Source organism: Periplaneta americana, chromosome 3, assembly GCF_040183065.1.
Source record: "Periplaneta americana isolate PAMFEO1 chromosome 3, P.americana_PAMFEO1_priV1, whole genome shotgun sequence".
In the NCBI taxonomy this organism is placed as follows: Eukaryota; Metazoa; Arthropoda; class Insecta; order Blattodea; family Blattidae; genus Periplaneta; species Periplaneta americana.
The window spans coordinates 62,921,478-62,939,643 of NC_091119.1; the positions used below are offsets into that span (position 1 = coordinate 62,921,478).

At 35.9% G+C, this 18,166-nt stretch overlaps 1 long non-coding RNA gene across 1 annotated transcript in view; it reads left to right on the forward strand.

Annotated features, from left to right (window-relative positions):
- LOC138696085 (uncharacterized) overlaps window positions 1-18,166 on the forward strand; it is a 138,554-nt gene that overhangs the window by 94,855 nt on the left and 25,533 nt on the right. The window lies entirely within an intron of this gene.

The window sequence follows — 18,166 nt, forward strand, 5'->3', positions numbered from 1 at the left end:
CAGTATGTAAAGGATGTAAATGATATTTTGTTATTGAAGTGTTGTATCAGTGAAGAATTATGTTGCGTCAGTGAAGTGTGTTGTGTAAGTGAAACGTGTTCCTGTCAGGGAAGCTATATAGTTTATAGTGGCAGTGCAAAGTATTTGAACAGTGAAATGTTTTTGAAGTGTTAGTGAAATCAGAACAGAATCAGTGAAATGTGTCGTAGTTCCAGTGCAGTGAGTGAGTTGACAGCGAAATGAGTGTAATGTGGAAAGGTACTTGTGCAGATATGAACATATCATTCTCGTGGGTTTCAGTTCGAACTTAGATTTAAGATACAAATTAAATTTATTTTAAATGTTATTTTAAGTGATCGTGCTTCATTTAATTTAGAATATTCCCTATTATTATTATTATTATTATTATTATTATTATTATTATTATTATTATTATTATAAATTATTGTTAGTATTAATTATTTGTATTAATTATTGGTATTATTATTAACTGTACTTTTAATTAATAAGTTTGTTATTGTCATTATTGAGTGTAATTAGTTACCACTGCCACCGGGTATATACCCATTGGAGTGTGAATAAATAAATACATACATACATACATACGTACGTACGTACGTAAGTACGTACTGCACACGTACATACATACATACATACATACATACATACATACATACATACATAAATAAATAAAAGACACAGATATATATATATAAATGAAAAATACAAAATAAATGAAAAATATGACAGGTTTTTAAGGTTTCCTTGTTAGCGAAGAGGACTTCATTGTTATAGCATTAGCATCCTTTCATATAAGCATATTTACTATATGCGTGAATGAACCCAAAGCAAAGTCATGTTACTTTTCAACCACCGATTTTTGTAAAGGGAATCATTAGAAATCGTTAGTGTGTGTATGTGTGTTTTATAGAGAGGAAGAGGGAAAGAGAGCGTACTACCAGTCTACTATACACAGTCACGAAGCTCAATACGTAGTACATATGCAACCATAGATAGTTGCTTATCACTAGGATCGCTAATATCGCCTCATTACAGACAATGCGAAATAGTATCGGCACAGTCAATTGTTCCTAGCCCTCACAACTCAAGCTTCGTGACTGTATATACTAGACTGCGGTACTACTGTAACCTATGTGTAAATATGTGAAAAATATATAGCTACTGTTTAATTTATAAATAAACTGAAGTGCGTTAATTTTGGTATTATAAAAAATTTCTTTGGTGTGCAGTACAAAGAATGTAAGTCCAACTTTCTATCAGGAGCGTATGAAATGTTTTCATTTGCTATAGATTTGTCTTTTGGAAAACAGTTGAAGAAAATGAATTACAGTCAGGGTTGGGGTTTCACGCGTAAAAAAAGATTATTTAGATTACAGTAAAATACGCGTAAGTAAAGCGTAATTAACGTAACAAATGTAAAATACGTAAAAAAAAAACCTCCAAGAACTTTTATTTTTAGTTTTTCTTTGTTCAGTTTGTGATGAAAATTTACTAGCTTATAACTCGAGGCTACCATTTAATGTTTAAAAAATGGAGACCTTAAGAAGATTTTGCTTATTCATACTGGATGAAGTGAAAGGATTCTGCACAGAACTGTACACATGGCCTACGACCAATAAAGATAGTAATGCCAGTGGAAGCGAAGATAGCAACCAAAGCATTGCTATTTTTCTAAGTATTAGAGTGAATGAAAGTATGAACAAATGTTATAATCTATGTATAAAACTATAGTATAAAATCACAAAAAGAAAAAAAATTCTGCTGCAACATACATTTTTCTTATCAGGACTTAAAAGGAATGAAGTAATTTTTAGTAGGTTATTTTACGACGCTTTATCAACAGCTTAGGTTATTTAACGTCTGAATGAGATGAAGGTGATAATGCCGGTGAAATGAGTCCGGGGTCCAGCACCGAAAGTTACCCAGCATTTGCTCATATTGGGTTGAGGGAAAACCCCGGAAAAAACCTCAACCAGGTAACTTGCCCCGACCGGGAATCGAACCCGGGATGAAATAATTGAAGTTTAGATTGTCAAATCAATAAAGCTTAGTTTATTACTCCGTGTATAAAACAGTTGTCTACATTACTTATTTTACACGTAAATTACACGTAAAATACGTGCAGGTAATTTATTCGCCCAACCCTGATTACAGTATAAACAGTCACATAATTCGAAGCATGGAAAGGAGCTGAATTGTTGCGAAATGCATAAATCTTATAATAATGAAATGCTACTTGTCATCTTCGTGACTTCACTTTTTGAGGATTCCAAAATCGAATCTCACAAAAGTAGTGTTAAACTGCAAACTAGAGATGTCAGTCAGCTCTTACCTACTAAAAGTCTTTAAATATGAACATTCAAATAAAATAGGCATTTTCCTAAACATCCGATGTCTAATGATGACATGTGACATCCCAGAAAATTAACTATCAAAAGTACAACTCGCGACCTTCGAGCCATTCCCTCTACCAACAGAGCTAGCACGGTTTGCTGTTTGTGGAATAACGTATGACATGCTGTTTCTGTTTACTGCCTATCGTAAATACAGTAAACATGTTTCATTGTGTTGCCAAGGCCGGCGGTTCATTGTGACAGTGGAAAACAACATGGTACTCATGCAACAGCTCTGCTCTTGTTAACGCAAACGTACAACAATGGTCACTACTAATGGTTTAAGTTGCTTTATCTAAGTCAGTGGTTTCCAAATGTTTTGAAGGCGAAACCTAGTTTTGGAAGAAAATTTTGTTTGCGACCCCACACTACTGTTCTGGTTCTTGATCCCATTCGAAAAATACAAATCCCTGTAAAATTGCAAATAACCATAATTTTACTCAAAACCAGTGGCTGAAATTAAAAAAATAATATGGCGGAAAGACTCACTGAAATATGCATTTACTGACGGAATGCTGAAACTAAACTCTTTTCGCAGAACATAGACCACTTCTGGATCAAAAAACTGCGGGAATACCTCGAGCTTACAAAAAGACCTTTTAAATTTTTTATAACATTTGTAACCTTGTATTCATGCAAAATAAGTTCTTTGTCTGCGCGAGAAATTTCCTTGAAGTTGAAAATGATATCATTGTGTGTGTATTAGGGTGGAGTGAAAATATGAAGTTTATGGAATCAAAATGTAGGAATAATACCAGGGAAAAGTTGTGGGGTGGTATCATAAACAACAATGCAAAATATATTTTCTCTAGATTAATATTTAGAGGTGAGTAAAGAGATAGGTTTGGAAGTAAATCCCGAAAAGACAAAGTATATGATTATGTCTCGTGACCAGAATATTGTACGAAATGGAAATATAAAAATTGGAAATTTATCTTTTGAAGAGGTGGAAAAATTCAAATATCTGGGAGCAACAGTAACAAATATAAATTATACTCAGGAGGAAATTAAACACAGAATAAATATGGGAAATGCCTGTTATTATTCGGTTGAGAAGCTTTTATCATCCAGTCTGCTGTCAAAAAATCTGAAAGTTAGAATTTATAAAACAGTTATATTACCGGTTGTCCTTTATGGTTGTGAAACTTGGTCCCTCACTTTGAGAGAGAAACATAGGTTAAGGGTGTTTGAGAATAAGGTGCTTAGGAAAATATTTGTGGCTAAAAGGGATGAAGTTACAGGAGAATGGAGAAAGTTACACAACACAGAACTGCACGCATTGTATTCTTCTCCTGACATAATTAGAAACATTAAATCCAGACGTTTGAGATGGGCAGGGCATGTAGCACGTATGGACGAATCCAGAAATGCACATAGAGTGTTAGTTGGGAGGCCGGAGGGAAAAAGACCTTTGGGGAGACCGAGACGTAGATGGGAAGATAATATTAAAATGGATTTGAGGGAGGTGGGATATTATGATAGAGACTGGATTAATCTTGCTCAGGATGGGGCCAATGGCGGGCTTATTTGAGGGCGGCAATGAACCTCCGGGTTCCTTAAAAGCCAGTAAGTAAGTAATATTGAGAGGTGCCCCAAGAGCATCATATTTTGAAATTTTCACAAAATTTTGAGGTTGAGATTTTTTAGCGAGGGAACATTCTTCAGTGATTTAATCTGAACAGGATACCAGGAACATATTAAAAAATACATGTTAAAAGACACTCGGCATATTTTTGGTCCTCTGTTGTCTCAACTTGAAGTGTCACAAAACCTCAATTTATAAGAAAATTGGGAATAATCACCAAACTCTTAGATATGATATAATTAATATAATAAAATTAATGGAAATTCATTCGTTTTATGTTGCAGGATATTTAAATCAGAATATCTCTAATTAATACATGAAATATGACTTTCTACCCTGTAGTCGCAATGCCAGAGGGGCTGAACTCATCACAATTACCTACATATCATGACGTAATGAAATATTATCTATGGGTCAAAAATGAATTAAAATCTAATTTCAAATCAAAAGAATCCATTGTTGAAGAGATTTTAGAAAGAGTTCCTATCAAAACTAAGGAAATCCAGGTAAAGGCATAAATTCCGAAAGTCAGTCATACAAGAATATTACAACTGATTCGTGCTTACCATGATCAATATACAAACTTAATGAAGCCTTGTAAGAAACGACATAGTGACGACAACTAAAATGACAACATTGCAAAATCAAAGAAAAAGCAAACAAACTATCTGATATATTATGTTGTTGCAAATGCAAAACAAAAATTTAGGCCTATACTGTAGGCCTAATTGTAATAAAGACCGCCGTGTCCCAGAACAAGAAAGAATGTTTTACTAGAGCAAAGAACAGAAAGAAGGATGATAATTGGACCTGTTGATTCAGTTACCACTCAGAAAGCAATGAAAAAGAAAATAAGAATAAATTCTAACTAAAGAAAATGGGTTGAAATGGAATTTTTGTCATATATTTTGTAAAATACTATATATTTTGTCCCTTTGGATCCCCTCAAAAATACTGTACACTGCAAGCCCAATTTAGGGTCTTCCAAATAATATTTAAATATGTGGTTTTACAGCAATTCATTAGATATGTAATGAAAAACAAAATAATAGAACAAATATACAAAGAGACAAAAAAATTATAATTTTAAGAAACTTAGGGCACCTCAAAAATTAAATATAGAAACTCCATTTTTTTCACATTCCTAAGTTAAGTGAAAATACATATTTTTGCAACTATTAAATTTAGAAAACAGATAAAAAAACAATTTCATGTATAGATCCACTCCACCCAAGTGTATATCGAATACAGAGGCCAGATTTAAGAATTTGCTCTTTGAAAAACACGGACATTTAGTGCATTAATTATTGTTGTACTGTACTTTGTAACTACTGAATTTAATGTTTCCAGAAAGTTGCATAATGGTGCCAACGTTTCCCACAAAAAAATTGACTTCTTAGAAGCACTTTTCGCCTTACTAAACTTTTAATTTAGGAAAAAAACTGGTGACCGGGTGTCTCAGCTGACAACTGGCTGCGGATGGAAGGTTCTGGGTTCAATTCCAGACTGTTTTCACTTTTTGATTCTGAGGTATATGTTTTGTCTCGATCGCTGTCATTATTGTAATTCATAAATCTGATAATAAATATCTCGGTTTGTTTTGTGATCTTTTATCAGATGTTTTCCTCCAATAATATATTATCTGGAAATTTTTCCTACTTCGACTGGTGGTGACGAAGTAGTTATCATCACAGCATTGATCTATAACAAATTTAAAATTCGTAAGAATTGAGTGCATTCAATATCCTTCATGTATGTATTGTTATGACGACATATTATTGTTGTGAGAAGTGAAATTCGAAGGAAATTTTATTGCAGTAGTCAAAAAATAACCCACGCAGAATCAGCTGTATGTAGTAAATGAATGTCAGTCACTAAAATCATGATTTTAATTTGATCCTAATCCATAGAGTGAGTCAATTTGCTTATTTTATATTAAAAATAGAAATATCTACAGACAATACTCCTTTTAAATTAAAAATATTTACCTACTTTGTCAATGTTAACTTGCTTTTGTACAAGAAGAATAATTTCCTTTCTACTACAGAACATCTTAAAAACACTTTCAATAACTGGTTAATGCTATTCTTTTAATACATTCGTTTATATTCTGGAATGTAACAACGGTAGAAATATAAATCTTAAGCTTCCTCATCAATACAGTTCTGGCACATGTTAAAACAGTGGTTCCCAACCGGTGTGTCGCGCAGCCCCATGGAGTGTGTCGCGAAATTTTGGAATTGAAAAATGAATTTTATGCTATCCAGAAAGTCTCTTTATAACGCACTTTTTATTTGCAACGAAGTCTTTGATATGGTACATTTTATTTTGAGACAGACTTTACCAATGAAACGTGAACACCTGCAACAAAGCTCAGTTTAATTCTTCTGCCTGGCGATAATTCGATTGAAAGTTAACACCTCCGACAATGCTTAGTAATTCTTCCCACTTAGGAATAAACAGAGTTTAAGATCGTCCGAACATACTGGTCAGTTTCAGTAGGTCTATATACGTGTGAGCGGGTGATAGTGCGACTATTTTATTAAAAGCGCTTTATTTACATTTTATCATGGACAGATTTTTAATTCGAAAAAGACAATCTGAATCAAGTTCTGGGTTAGATGACAGCAGTGCTAATTCAAATAATGTAAGCGAAAATTCCCTGCGTTTCGTTAATATAGTGATGAATACTTGCGATATGGTTTTACCGTGGCGTGGAGATGAATATAAACAAAATCCCGAGTGTTTTATATACGGAAATGTTTTGTCAAATCAGGCGATAGTGTCGAATAAATTACAAATGCATTTAGAACTATCGTTTTCAACGTCATACCTGTGTGAATCAGCATTTTCTACCATAAAAATAGTGAAATGTAAACAAAGGAACAGACTGCTGCATCTTTAAGATATTTTACGTGTTGGGCTGTCAACCATAAGGCCAAGTGACGAAAAGGGTGATAAAAAACGACAAAATTCCCGTGCAGTGAACAGTAATCATCTCCCCGATCGCTATAAAATATTCTACACAGAGTTCCACCATCTTTTTCGCCAGAAGAAAAGCACTGGTTGTTATTATTATGTTTATTATTAATAAAAACAAATAAGTGCGTCGCGATATAGTGGGCGGTCAGTAAAGTGTGTCGTCAGTCAAAAAAGATTGGGAACCACTGTGTTAAAGTATAGAGGCATGAAAATCTTAAATGGTCAACATAGTATTTCTCCAGTACATCATATAGCGATAATACTAAGGACATATGTCGACATAAACCGTTAGTACCGACAAAATGTTAGAAAATAAGATTTAAAGTAAACTGATCATTTTACTGTATTATGACTGTTATTCCATCCAAACCCAAGTCCGTAATACCAAATTTAAACTGAAGTTTTTCTTTTCAATAGCTTATCAGAAACTAAAAATTGTAAAAGAAAAATAAATAAAAGGTGACAAGCTTATTGACCATGCACCGAAGAATTATGGAAATAAGAAAATAAAACTTTATATACTAATCTTTAGACCTCCTGCGGCTCGGTGAAAAATGCAATCAGAGATCTCTTTTTTTTTACTGCTTATAGTAGAAACTATTTTCAATTTCGGGGTTTTTTCGATACGCCCTACTGCGTACCCAGGTTTCGAGCAGGCAACCTCTTTCGTCCCTAGGCCAGCCCCCTCCGTGCGTCACCAGCCGGCGCTCGGGATGCTATGGAATGACAACGAAATGGAGAAATGTTGACGGAATGATGTAGATGCCCAATATGTGGAGAATTCCCAGAAAAACTCCAACTGCGACCTTGTCCGCCACAAATGTCACTAGGGATCTTTCAATGAATAGATAGTCGAACCCGGACCCCTGTGTGACAGCTGGAGGTCTGACCACTCAGCTACCGGAGTGGTATGAGTGCCGAGGGCTGTTCTACATGTAAGTTTCTGCTCAAGAAAATATTATATTGATAAGAAATGCAGTAAGATGTTTTTACGTTATATTTATTTTTCATAAGACGCTATTTGATTGTGATAGAGCTATTCTGCCTTTATTTGTCCTATTGATTTCTGTACTTTCATACATAATATAAGAAATCTATATAAAATGACTGTATGTGTAATATGTTCCATGTTCGCCGTTCCTGGATAACAGAGTCCTTATTGGTGCCTGGTTACTGATGAAATATTCTTCTCAAGGTTCCTTATCCTTTCGTGTCTTTTGGCAAAAAAAAAAATTCCAGTGAGGAGTTGCACAACATCTTTAAGTAGCTTAGAAGTAGCGCTGCAAAAATTTAAAAGCTTATGGGTCTGATGGATATAGCTTTCTCAGCTGTAAAAAAAAAAGCCATAATGGGGAGGTAAAAATGGTTTCCTTTTAATTCAATTAACTACCTTATCGCTTCAGTGGTATGATAATAAAAATTTAAACGCTCATTGAATTTTCTCGTGTTATAATAAATGACTCCTTCCGGCCAGGTTGCCATTAAACCATGCTCCTCATTTTCTATGCTTTAAATCGCTATAAACTGTTGGTCTATATCAGGGATGTCAAAGCGCCTGTATTACGTGCTCATACTACAAGCAATACAAATCCAACAAGATTCACTTTTCAGCGCTCTTAAGGAAATGTTGTGCGGGTTCTTGAGAGCACGCAGTGCAGACGCTTTGACATCCCTGGTCTGTATATGCTCATTGTTATAGGCAACATCGGACTTTCTGAAACGTCCGTCCACTAGAGAGGACTATGAATCCCAATTAATATTGACAGTAGCGAGATTTACTAGCCAGTAACCAGTTGGGCGTACGAACACCGCCTGGACAACACAAGACGAGGGAAACATGTGCTATTTCTATGCAAGCTCTCTAAATGAAGCAAATTTATGCATCAAATAAGCAGACAAACAATGGACTGAAGTTTCAGAACTGTCTTGGGACAGCTGACTAAACAACAACAGGCAGATTCATTTGTATTCACATAAATATACGAGTACTAAGTTATTTAGCGTCGATGGGATTGGCGATAGCGAGATGTTGTTTGGCCTGTTGAGGCCGATGATTCGCCATATATTACTTATATCCGTCTTACATTTGGGGAAAACCTCGGAAAAAACCAACCAGGTAATCAGTCTAAGCGGGAATCGAACCCACGCCCAACACAACTCCGGATCGGCAGGCAAGTGCCTTAGTCGACTGAGCTACATCGGTGATTAATCCAATGCTATGCAATGACTTACTATTATTTACAATTTCAAACAACTCATTGGCGTCATATTAACGTAGGCTATAAATAGGTACTTTCGACTATTAACTGAATTGCTTATCTCGAGAGCAGGCCTCATGGAAATAGAAACCAATTGTTGTTTAGTCAATTGTCCGAAGACAGGTTTGAATCCCACAAGTGATACCAACAAGGCATCACTCATGAGGCAACTAGGCCAGGAGATAATGGGTTAGGGTGGCCAGTACCTTTCCCCCTCTCTTGCATACATCGCCGATTAGCCACATGTTACACTAATCAGACTTCAGGTGCATATAAATAATAGGTTAGAGTGGCTAGTTCCTTTCCCCCTCTCTTGCATACATTGCCGATTAGCTACATATTACACTAATCAGACTTCAGATGCATATAAATAATAGGTTAGAGTGGCCAGTTCCTTTCCCCCTCTCTTGCATACATCGCCGATTAGCCACATGTTACACTAATCAGACTTCAGATGCATATAAATAATAGGTTAGAGTGGCCAGTTCCTTTCCCCCTCTCTTGCATACATCGCCGATTAGCCACATGTTACACTAATCAGACTTCAGATGCATACAAACAATGTTCTTCCTCTGACATATACCGTCAAGTGAGATGTACTGCCTGATAATAAACGTACATATCAGCCGGGACCTCAGTCATAGGTTAGAAAATAATTATGAAGTAATTAACGAGAAGGTTATTTTTTTAGTACGACGCTGTATAAACTACTTGATTATTTAGCGTCGGTGGGATTAGTGATAGATGGTATTTGGCGAGATGAGACCGAGGATGCGCAATGGATTATCTGGCATTCGCCTTACGGTTGGGGAAAACCGCAGAAAAAACCTAACAAGGTAATTAGCCCAAGCGGGACTCGAACCCAAGCCCGAGCGCAACTTCAACCGACTGAACTACGTCGCATCGGTGGCAGAGAATATTATTTCAAGTCCCAAACATCTTACAAATCCAACCATGCTCGCAATAACAATCACGAACAGCATAAACGTTTTACAGAATTATAAGGATTCGATTAATACCCTATCATTTCTTCCACAATAGAATCAAGTTTACTTGTCGACCTGGGTGGCGCAGTCGATAGAGTCCTGGTCTTCTGTGCCCTAGGTTGCGAGTCCGATCCAAGCTAAGTTGATTGCATTTAAATGTGTTTAAATACGAAAGGCTCATGTCAGTAGATTTACTGGCATGTAAAAGTACTCCTGCGGGATAAAATTCCGGCTCACTGACGACGCTGATATAACCTCTGCAGTTGCGAGCATCGTTAAATGAAACAAAATGTACAAGCTTACTTCACAAGATTGATCGTTGAGAGCGTTATATGCCAGTAGGAAATGAATTCATTGAGAGTATTTTTTTTTTTTTTTTCCGTTTCAGGGTTTAAGCACAGTCTAGTATATACAGTCACGAAGCTCAATCCGTAGTAGATATGCAACTATAAATAGTTGCTAACCACTAGGATCGCTAATAGCTCCTCATTACAGACAATGCGAAATAGTACCTATACAGTCTATTGTTCCTAGCACCCTCACAACTCAAGCTTCCTGACTGTATATACTAGATTGTGGTTTAAGCTTAAAGTTGCTGATGTGTGTTATGTGACCTTGGAGGACTTGTGCATCTCACGTTTAGTGTGTTGTGATAACTGTTCCGTAAAACATAAACTTCTAGTTCGTGTAAAAACCTGACGTTATGGGTAAAAATGGAAGTCATTTCTGAAATCAACGTCAAAAGCGATTCGACAACAAATATAGAACCATATATCATCAGAACAACGAGTCAAAGTCAGAAGAAAGTGAAATAGGAAAAGGAGTACGTCAAGTATGCCCTTTATTATCTACCCTGCTCAACATATACTTGGAGGATTTAGTGAAGAACTGTTTTCAGAACATGGGAGGAGTGATAGTAGGAGGAAGAAGAATAAAATGCATAACATTTGCTGATAATATGGCGATGTTAGCAGAAAAAGATATGCTATTGGAGCTAAATGACAGCTGTGAGCAGTATGCGATGAAGATTAATGCAAACAAGACGAAGACCATGGTTGTCGGAAGAAAAATGAAGAATGTAAACGTGCGAATTCTAAATGACGCAGTAGAGCAAGTGGACAGCTTCAAATACTTGGGGTGTATTATAAGCAGTAACATGTGCTGCTGTTAGGAAATCAAAAGAAGAATAGCAATGGCAAAGGAAGCTTTTAATAGAAAAAAGGAGTATCTTCTGTCGACCTCTGAAGAAAGAACTGAGGAAGAGGTAGTGAAGCGCTTTGTGTAGAGTTTAGCATTGTATGGGGCACAAACATTGATATTATGATAGGGTTCCCATTCGTCCCGTTTTTCCCGGGACAGTCCCGTTTTCTGATCATATGTCCCGTTGTCCCGACTTTTTTTTTTTTCAAATGTCGCTTTTGAATAGCCTTCCTAAAAATGGATTACGAAAGTTGTTCTCTTTTCAATAAGTAGCCCTCCTCGTGACTAATTTATAGAACATTATTTCTATTGCAGTGTTGGTGATACTTAGAACGATGCTCTTTTCTTCTCTCTCCATGCTTATGTTGGCAGTATTAGTTATAATTTCCGTTTCCAATTACATTCAGTATCATAGCATCATGCCGAAACGATAGCATCAGAAGAGAATTCCCATTCATCAAAGGTGCGGATGAAAATGTGGAATGTACATTGTGCAATAAATTCTAGATTTTGCATTTCACATGGTGGCCGGTCAGATATAGTCAACCATGTTCATAAATCTGAGAAGTACTTGAATGCATCTTAAAATATTATCTTCACTCTTACAGTACCTATCATCAAGTTGTATTTTAATAATAATAATAATAATAATAATAATAATAATAATAATAATAATAATAATAATAATAATAATTTGAAGGGTTGCCGAATGGGCATTATGATATATTTATATAATTTGTTTAAAATGTGATTGTGACGTATGTGGTGGATTTATTTAAAAATTTGCAGTTTTTATTGTGTCCCGTTTTTTTTACAAAATGTCCCAGGTTTTTAAGTGAAAAAAAACTGGAAATTTCCCAGTTTTTTTAAATACATTATGGGAACCCTACATTGTGACGAAGTGAAGAGAAGCGAATAGAAACATTTGAAATGAGAATATAGAGAAGAATGGAACGTGTGAAGTGGACAGACAGAATAAGAAATGAAGCTGTGCTGGAAAGAGTGGGTGAAGAAAGAATGATGCTGAAACTGATCAGGAAGAGGAAAAGGAATTGGTTGGGTCACTGGCTGAAAAGAAACTGCCTAATGAAGGATGCCCTGGAAGGAATGGTGAACGAGAGAAGAGTTCAGGGCAGAAGACGATGTCAGATGATAGATGAAATTAAGGTAGGCTATATGGATCGTATTCGAAAAGGAAGAGGAAGGCAGAAAATAGGAAAGATTGGAGAATGATGGGTTTGCAGTGAAAGACCTGCCTTTAGGCGGAACACAATGAATGAATGAATAAGTATCATCAGAAAAAACTCAAAATGTAGAATGATGACACATTCACGTTCGTATTATACGAAGGATAAGTTGTAGTTATGCCGAGAAAAATATATTTCAAAATTGTCACAGAAATAAACGTTTGCAGCACCATTGGTAGTCTAATTAACAAAACTTTTATCATGTCGTCTATCTGTCTATGTACAGCGGTTTTTCTGTTAACTGTTAGGATAGATTCGTGCACATTCAGTATTTAGCAGTACATTTATAGAAAAATAATACACATAATATAGGGTAAAGGTTGGTAAAACTGTGATACGAATAATATTGTTATAGTTCTTTTTGAGAATTTATTACAATTTTATTGAGCGAGAGAAAGACCGGTTTTTTGCTCAACGTATTAAGGGAATGTTCGTGGACAAGTTGCTGCACAAAACCGGCTATTTTCTGGCTCAGCAAAAATTGTAATGAATTCTGAAAAATAACTATCACAATATTACTCGTACCACAATATTACCAATATTTATTCTAATCATTCTTGCTACAAATTGAATGGGCATTTGATTAAAAAAAACACAACATGAAAGTTTACTAAAAAGCTACTGTACGATAATTATCTTGTTTTTTCTCCCATATTAAGATGAAAGTATAAATGAAGCATGATATTTATAGTAACTCTCTCAATGTGATTTTGGACAGAGAGATTGATTTCCATTTTCCAGTCACAAAACCCTTCAAGTATTCCTTTTTGTGGAATTTTGTAAAAAAAAAAAAAAATGACATGTATGCGCAGCGGGCCAGGATATTCATGATCTCAGAGAAAAGATTTTCTGAGATTTTGAGAAAGTTTCACGTGCTAGATCATACATGGGAGAAATTATCCTCACGATATGAAATGTGTCGTGCATGCCGTGGTGGGCATTTTGAGGCCTAATTTGGAAAAAAAAAAAATCCCATTCTTTTACAATGCATGAACAGATCGCTGAATAAAAAATAGCAACAGTACTCATGTTATCGCGTTTTTATTTTGCCTTCCCAAAACGATCACCGTGTATATTGTTGTCTGCAATAAAAACATTTTGATAAAAGCATGTACCTTTACTCCCTAGACCTAATAAAGAAATACAGGCTACAGTTCGTGTTTCCCATTGTTGTACAACGTGTAACACACATAATTATACATTTTTTATCATAGTATATAACGGTAACGAGAAACTATTCTTTTTGCCAGTCACAGTCTTATGTTGTAAGTTGCAATAGTTAACAGTCCACTACTCCGTGAAATACGAGGTTACGCAGTTCCTTTGTTTCAAATAGCTCTACACTTCCTCCCGAACCCCGCAACGCAGGCATACGATCAAGGATCAGTCATTCCTGAGTACAAACAAATGCAGTGAATGTTTTACGGATGTTGTGGGTTGTACGCCCAGAGCACGAGGATCGTGTGGTTTCCAACGCAGGAAGAAAATGGTTAAATAGCTTCCTACAGTTGCCCAGCAAGAATCTAGAAAAATATTAGTAACAGCATCTCCTTCTATGTGCTTGTTACGTCGCTTACGGCTTCCTTTTCTCTTATTTTCTTCCTATGATTTCCTCTCCTTCCATAGTCTTCCGTTTCTTTTTCCTTTCTTTTCATTTCTTTTGTATTTGCTTTTCCATTTGCATTTACTTGTTCCTCCTTTTATTCCATTATTTTTTTCAATCACCCTTTCACCGTTCTATTTGCCTTCCTGTTTCTGATGTTTTTACATACTTTCTTTAAATACATACTTTTTTGTGCACCAGCATTGGGGACGTATCTTTTGAGCGAAAACAGTATATTCTGAAGTTCCATTTGGGCCACAATTTTATGTAGACCTATTTTTGTTTCACACGGACTGTACATAACAGGATTTAAACAACTCGCCCGGCGATTTTCGACTGTTTACCAGTGCAGACAGCTATACCAATGTGATCTAGGTGATTCTTGCTGTTTGATCATGGCGTACGTTACAAGAGGCATGAACGGAAGTAACGACATGATTATTTGATTTTAATTTGATTCACATCTCTATTAAGTTTAATAAGGGAAGTTAAACCGTTTTGATTTTATTTTCATTCAGATCATTATTTCAGGTGCACCATAGAGTTTATTCTTGGCGATCGTGAAACAAAATAAAATGAACATTTCCACGCACCAAACGAAAGGACGCTATCTAGACAAACTCTGTGCGCTTCATACAGAATAAGGTGTTAGGAAAATATGTTCCAAAAAAAAAAAAAAATCAAAACCATTCTACATGAAAAAACAGGATTTTTATACATTTTGAGTTTTAGTGACATCTCGCCAAAGACTCAAACTTCTGCTCGCTTTACCACGTAGGCCTAATTGTACCAAAATCAACCAATGCCTTCAAAACGTTACGTCACAGTAGTTGACTGTCAATTAAAAGTACAGTCCGTTCAAAAATTTCTGCACCTAAAACTTTGCTAAAAAAAAAAAAAAAAAAGACTTTCGCTCAAAAGAAACATTAAAATTTGTCGCTCAAAAGGGTTTCCCTGCCAGCACTAAAAACAGTCTTATTTTTAGTCAAACTTATGCACAATATGCCACATTATGACACCAAAGTGCAGTAAAATATTAGCATGCCAACTAAAACGTAACGTGAGCCATAAAATTAATATTATTAAACAGTTTTCCGTGCAATTTGCTGTCTTAGCAACTCATTTTTACCTACACCATAATTTCAAACTGTCAACCATTATAAATTTTATATGTTATTTCTTTATTAATTGTTTTATAATGCTGTCGTACATAAAATAGGGTATGAAACACGTTAAACAGTTACTGCATTCATCAAAATTAGGAAACGAGCAAAGTGAATTTTCTAAACATTGATTCGTGCAATAAAGTATAACTTCACAAACGTGTGTTCCATAATATACTATTTTTCTCCCCATTTATTTTTAAATTTCCTTTCTTCTATTATTTCTTCATTATTCTTTTCTTATACTTCTCCTTTCCTCCTTCCATTCTTTGTTTCATCCGCTATTCCATTAATTTTCCTTTCATTTGTCCTTCCATCCTTCTTTTGTTTCTCCTTTGTATTGTCTTTTACATTTTCTTTCTTATTTTATTCTTTGGGTTCTTTCGTCCAAGTTTTCCATTCTTTGTTTATTGCGTTCATTTTCCTCCATGTTCTTTTTCTTTAAAATTCTCATTCTTTCCATTTTCTTTAATTTTTGTTTGTCCTTTCCCTTTTTCAATGTTCTTCTTTGGTTTCTTTCTTCAGTCGTTCTTTCTCTCATTCTTCAAAGTCTAATTTATTTCATATACAGTACTTTCCTGTCCTTTTGGGACGCGCGGTAGTGTCGCGGTTAAGGCGTAACACTACAAAACTGGAAGGTGGCGGGTTCGATTCCCGATGGGATCATGGATTTTTCCATTGAGCTAATACTTCCAGCTGCGGAGCTGCAGCACCCCCAGACATTTGTGGCTCTTGTCTCGGTTTATGCTGTGAAATACATTTATTATACAGTCTCTATTTAGCGGCTCGAATTTTTTTATAAAATTTTATAAAATTTCGCTCTCATTGACATGCACGCAATCGTTAGTGAAGTCACTTCCTCCCCTGGTGCTGCCAGAGCGAAACGAGAGACAAGGACGGATAGATGAAGCCACTTCCTCCCCTGGAGCTGCCAGTCTCGTCTCGGATGCTTTGCGCGTTAGTTTTACCCCTCCCCCTGCTGCCCCTTGCCGCGAATCCAGAGTTTCCAGGCGCTGCAAAATTTGCAGCAGTTTGTCAGTAGCGCGCAGTTTTAAATACATTTTCTTTAATGTTGTGAGTATAACAAGTGCAACAATGTTTAATTCTGTACAATATTTACAGTCTATTCAGTTCAGTACCTTAACAATTCAGGAGAAATGTGAAATTAAGTGCCCATCAGTTGAATCTCATAATGGAAAGAGCCGCTAAACAAAATACAAAGGCTCGCATATTTTTTGCTAATTTATCCAGTATCCCTGGTTTCTTCTCTCGATCTCCTTACAGTGTGTATTAGATTAATGTGTTTCAAAGACAACAACTGCTGGGGCAACAAGATGGAGTTTAAAATAAGAACAGTAAATGTTGTTCATGAGAAGAAGGAGCCATTGCTAGAATGTTTTCAAACCATAATGGAATCTGAAACATCTAACATCACAATAAATGAGGCAAGCACGGAACAGTGCACAGTTGAGCTGCGAGATCTGTGAAAATGAAAACCCTAAAAAGCGTCGTAAGGTCGAAGAGATTCAGACAAGGGTTGCGGCAGCCAAAGAAGTGTGTAACCTCATTATCACACAAGCTAACACCCGATTCCAGATCATAGTTCATCCGATATTATCTTCTCTTCTGTGTCAAGAAAAATTGGAATGCTATAAGAGCTCATTTCCTGAAAATGACCTAAATGTATGTGTGAAGCTTTTTCCAATGTTCGATAAAGACAAACTAAAAACGGAACTCACTGTGTTGTATCAGAGACAAGAATTCAGAAATATCAGTGACGCAGTCAAGCTCTTGCAGTTTCTTCTATCTGAGAACTTGCAGGTCTCATTTTCAGAAGTTGTGAAACTACTACGCATAGCTATCACCATACCAATGACAACTTCCGAACCAGAACGTTGCTTTTCGTGTTTGAAGAGAGTAAAGTCCTATCTTAGAAATACGATGAGAGAAGAGAGACTGACCGCATTAGCTATGTTTTCCATTGTAAAGACTATGTTAAACGACATACCGGATTTTAATAAGAAGATGATTCAAAAGTTTGCAACCTACAAGACAAGGCGCATGGAACTAATCTTAAAATAAAATAAGTTGCTTGGTTACTTTTTGTATGCAGCCCCCCTTAATTCAATACCCACGAGCCGCCACTGGTACCAGGGGCATTTCCTTGAGGGTAAAGGCGGCGAGCACGTAGGACTGAGATCCTACTGCCATTAACTTGCCGATTGTCTGTAAAGATGGGAGACTTAGGCTAACCTTTCGCCCCACTCTCTGGACCGTCCTAGGGTTGCCTTTACCTCTACCTTCCTGTCTTTTTCTATTTTCACTGAACATTTTCTTCCTTGGATTTTCCTCTTTTTTCTTTCCTATATTTTTTCTTAGTTTGTTTCTTTCTTCCTCTTTCTCATCCTTTCTTAATTCATTTTACTATATATAGCGCTGGTCTTCTATGCCAAAGGTTGCGGGTTCGATCCCGGGCCAGGTCGATGCCATTTAAATGTGCTTGAATTCGACAAGTTCATGTCAGTAGATTTACTGGCGTGTAAAAGAACTCCTGCGGGACAAAATTCCAACACACCGGCGACGCTGATATAACCTCGGCAGTTGTGAGCGTCGTTAAATAAAACATAACGTTTTTTTTTTTTTTCCTTTTACTGTACTTTTCTGTTATTTTCTGTTTAATTCTTCAATTTGTTTTTTTTTTCTTTTACATTTTCTTCTGTTTTTCTTC